Raw genomic sequence first — 5478 nt, forward strand, 5'->3', positions numbered from 1 at the left:
ATATTGAGATATAGGGAAAGAGTAGGAAGCTTATACACGAGAAAATATTTGGTAAACTATATTTCTCAATTTTCACGGTAATGCTTTCAGTTTTCGTTGTCTCATAGTTTTTCTTGTTTCAATATTTCTCCATAATTGTTGCAAATTCACTTAAATGTTACCATTCGATCCCTTCAATTGAAGGCAAATATAATTGGCAAAAATAGATAAATTCTAAAAAGCACACTCTCTTGCTTGAAACCATATATATATGGCACAACAATTTCTTCGATTACAATCGCATGCATTCCAAAGCATTTGAAAGCTAAAGGAGACACTAACGCCACATAGCGACATCTCCCAGAACTGAATGTATTGGAGTTAATTCCGGCACTCTCGAGAGATGTCAGATACGTTGGGTGCGGAAACATTTTCATGCAGACTTGGATTCAATTCGTGAACTTGATAAAATTTGCCTATCTTTGCCTCATGTTGAGGATAGTCATTTCTACGATATGCACCATGGCAAAGTGAACGAGATTTTCAAATATTCTTTGATAATTCATGAGGGTAGAAACAAAAGATAGTCTTCGAAATAGAAACCCTTTAAAATAGAGTACGTACGTCTCTAGCGGACAGATTGCTCGAAATATTTACTTTCTTATATGTATATATATATATATATATATATATATATATATATATATATATATATATATATATATATATATATATAGAGAGAGAGAGAGAGAGAGAGAGACAGAGAGAGAGGGTGAAAGTTAAGGTAGGTTTTTCGATGGACACAACTACCAAACAAATATTTTGTGACTACTAACAAAACACAACCCTAAATTCTACTCTACACCAGGTCCCTCTTCATCTCTGAGTACTTTCTTCCACCCTTCATCCCGTCCAACATCCCTATCCTGTTCCTTCCCTTTCCTCTTTTGCCCAACATTCTACCCTCTATCACAGTCTTCAACATCCCACTGCCGGTCAACACCCCCTTCATCCACTTTTCCTGCCTCCATAGGATTGCTCCCAACAAACCCCTCTCTTCACCCACCATACCAAGTACTTCCTCATTTGTTTTCTTCTCTGTCCATTTCACCTTCTCCATTCTTCTCCACACCCACATTTCAAAAGCCTCCAGTCTACGTCTATCTTCCTGCTTCAATGACCACGTTTCCGCGCCGTACATAGCTACGCTCCATATCAAAGTTTTTACGAGTCTTTTCTTAACATCCTTACTCAAAGTCCCCGTCATCAACTCCCTCCTCCTCGTGAAAGCCTCTTTGCCTAGCGCAATTCTTCTCCTTACGTCCCTACTACTTTGACCGTGTTGGTCCAAAACACTACCGAGATACGTAAACTGTTCTACCTGCTCTAGTTTTTTCCCTCCTATTTTAATGTTAAGCTTGCCCTTTTTCTTTCTAGAAAATCGCATAACCTTTGTTTTATTAATGTTGATTCTCATCCCATACCTGTCGCACTGAATTTCCAATTCACTCAGCAATGCTTGCAGCCCCTTGGCTGACTGACAAACTAAAGCTTGGTCATCAGCAAACCTAACTGATTTTACGAATTCCGCGCCCACTTTCATTCCTACCTCTAGTTCTTCCCATGCCTCTTTGATCATTTCCTCTGCATACAGGTTGAACAGCAACGGTGATAATGGGCAACCCTGCCTTACACCCCTTCCTAACACTGCCCATCCTGACTCCCCGTTTCCCACCCGCACCTGAGCAGTCTGAGACATGTACAGGTTGCGGATTAGCCTCCTTTCCCTCCAATCTATTCCTATTTTCTGCAATATACTCATTAGTTTTTCCCAATTCACTCTATCAAACGCTTTTTCGAAATCTACGAAACAGGCAAATACCTCCTGGTTGTGTTCTATATTCCTCTCGATTACTAATCTCATTACTGCAATGGCATCACGCGTACCTCTCCCCTTCCTAAACCCAAACTGATCATCCCCTAAGTAATCATTTGCCCTACTCTCTATCCGTTTGTTTATGATCCTGAGAACAACTTTAGCTGCGTGGGATATCAAACTAATTGTCCTATAGTCCTCACATGACGTGGCCTTTACCTTTTTCGGAATCGGAACTAAAACTGCTCTCACAAAGTCTTCCGGCCAGATTCCCTCCTCATAAATGCTACGGATCAGCCCATATAGCCTCTTCCTCCCACATTTTCCTAAGCATTTTAAAAGTTCCACGGGAATGTTATCTACCCCCACGGCCTTATTTAGTTTCATCTCCCTTAATGCCCTTTTTATCTCATTGTCTAGTATGCCTGGACCTAAGCTGTCTTCCTCTACGTCATTTTCTTTTTCAATGTCTAACTGTGTTGGTCTGAGTTCTTTACTATACAGTTCTTCTATATACTCCTTCCATCTCTCTTGGATCTTTCCTGCGTCAACTATTACCTTACCCGCCTTATCTCTAACTATTAGCATAGCTCTTCCTTTCTTACTTCCCGATAACGATTTAACTTTGGTGTACAGCGCACCGATTTCACCCTTCCTCTGGAGACTTTCCATATCCTCGCACTGCGTCTTCCACCATGCGTCTTTTGCCTTATTTGTTGCCCGCCTTAATTTATTGTTCAATTCTTTGTACTTCATTTTGCCTAATTCTGTATTTACATTCTTCCATTTTCGCCGCTCATCCATCTTTGTAATCATCTCATCCGTGATCCATGGTTTCCTAGTCCTTTTAGCGTTAACGGTTCCAATAGTGTCTTTTGCGGCTTTCGATAACCCTTTCTTGATCATTTCCCATTTTTCTTCGATAGTTATAAGCCCTTTACCATCCTCCATGATTTTCTCTACCGCCTGTTTTTATTCATTCCTTTTCAACCCATTTAATGCTTCTACATTCCATTTTATAACTCGCCTCCCCTGCCTTATCTTTTTGAAACGTACGCTACATTTCATAACAACTAAATTGTGGTCTGAGTCCGCATCCGCTCCCGGGAAGCTGTGGGAATTTATCACACTGTTCCTAAACCTGTGTCTAACCAGAATATAATCTATCTGATACCTTTCTAAGTCACCTGGCATTTTCATTTATACCTGCGTCTTTTGTGGTGTCTAAACCAAGTGTTGGTGATGACTAACCCCTGTCTCCTGCAGAACTCAACTGCTTTCTCCCCGCGGTCATTCCTCGTGCCTAAACCGTAGTCGCCCACCTCATCACCATCTCTTCCTTCGCCTACCGTCGCATTCATATCCCCCATCACTATCAAATGTTTCCCTGCTGGAACACACGCGATCATGTCCTCTAACTGATCGTATATCTTATCGACCTCTTCTTCCTTATGGTTGCTCGGTGGCATGTATACCTGAATAATAACTAAGTTCGTCGGTTCTGCTTTTATCTCCACTAGTAGTATTCTATCCGTTACCTGCTCTATGTTGACTACGCTTCTTCCTACCTCTTCATTTAATACTATGGCAACCCCTCGTTGGCTCTCGTCCCCACCGCTGTATATTATTCTATACTGATCACTCCAGTAATCCCCGCTATCTTTCCATCTCACCTCGCATAGACCTAAAATATCTATATTTCTCCTTACCATCTCTCGCTTAACATTTTCCAATTTCCCTGTCCTCATCATTGTCCTAACATTCCACGTTCCTATTCTAACTAATTTTGTCTTCTTCTCCTGCGTCTTCTGTCCTGCTGCTGCTGGTTTTCCCTTGCAAGGGTTTCGTGGGATGACGACCGCGGAAGCCTTGCCTCCCCCGCTGCCGGGCACGACACACGGCCGATTGGGCCGAGCCCCGTGGTTGCCAGGACTCAAATTATCTCTATTGTCCATCATATTTTTCTAGGGAATGATAATTGAGGTGGTTTCCCGTTGCCTTCCTCAATAGTGTTTTTAACGTGACACCATCACTTACTGGCCGCCCCACTGGGGTCAGACGCCATTGCAGCCGCCTCACTGAGGAACAGACGCTGCGTGGACTACCTTTCGTCTGGCTCCTAACCTTCGACCTATCTGGCATGGGTGACCCTAACAGGAGCAATAATTATTACTCCCCCCGCCAGCACAGCTCTAGGGGTCATCGGAACGCACAAGCCCTTCCACCACGTCAAGGTTGTAGTCCGGGAAGGGGATATATAATATATATATATATATATATATATATATATATATATATATATATATATATATATTATATAGGTTAAGAGCATCCGCCCGGCAAGTGGAAAGATCCGGTGTTCGAGTCCCGGTTGAGGAAATATTTTTACTCTTGTGATCCGTTCGATTCCGCCTTCCCCACCTATATTGTGTTCGTCCTTTATACGTGTTCCTATCCCTTCTCCTTATATATGTTTCTGTATATATGAGTATTTATTCGCCGTTTGGCGGGATTTCGTGTTTGAATGTATATATATATATATATACATTCAAACACATATATATATATATATATATATATATATATATAATATATATATTATATATATATATATATAGATATATATAACAATAGTCATAAACAGTAATCAACCCGAGGGTCGGTTTGGTTTGGTGACGGTAGAGTTCACCCAGTACTAAGCCCTATACGGCGTGTGAAATTCACATATCAAGGTAGGGGGGCCAGAGTTCCTTTCCCTGTGCCGGTTCCAGTTTCCCGGGAAGATCTGGTACCCGAAAAATCACACAGCTGGTGTAGAGCTGCAGGTGCCCAGAGTGCCTTGCGCGGGAATCGAGGACCCAAAGCTCCCTCCAGCAGTCCAAAGCTCTACCCCTGGACTACCACGACCCAAACACAGACACATATGTATATATATATATATATATATATATATATATATATATATATATATATATATATATATATATATATATATATATATGTATATATATACATATATATTTTATTTATATATATATTTATATATATATATTTATGTATATATATATGTATATATATATTTATATATACTAAACTATTTAGTAACTAAATACTATTTAGTATAACTAAAAACCATAAACACAGTAATCAACCCGCAGGTCGGTTTGGTAGGTGATGGTAGAGATCACCTAGTACTAAGCCCTATGTCGGTTATGGTTTCCCAGGAAGACCTGGTACCCGAAAAATCACTTTAGCTTGTGTGGTGCTGCAGGTGCCCAGAGTGCCTTGCCCGGGAATCGAACCCGGGACCCTCTGGTCAGCAGTCCAACGCCTACCCACTGGACTTCCGCGACCCATATATATATATATATATATATATATATATATATATATATATATATAAAATATCTTCGAAATGGAACGCTCATCGGCGACACACAAATATATAAAAACACAGATGTAGATTTTTAGAATATAGAGACACAAAGAAAGGACACTCACAATTTGTTATTTTACGTTTCGACAGCACGGCTGTCGTCTTCTGAAACTGATTCTGAAGACGACAGCCGTGCTGTCGAAACGTAAAATAACAAATTGTGAGTGTCCTTTCTTTGTGTCTCTAT

The sequence above is a fragment of the Hetaerina americana genome, unplaced genomic scaffold, assembly GCF_022747635.1.
Source record: "Hetaerina americana unplaced genomic scaffold, ioHetAmer1.1.p SCAF_1, whole genome shotgun sequence".
Taxonomy (NCBI): Eukaryota; Metazoa; Arthropoda; class Insecta; order Odonata; family Calopterygidae; genus Hetaerina; species Hetaerina americana.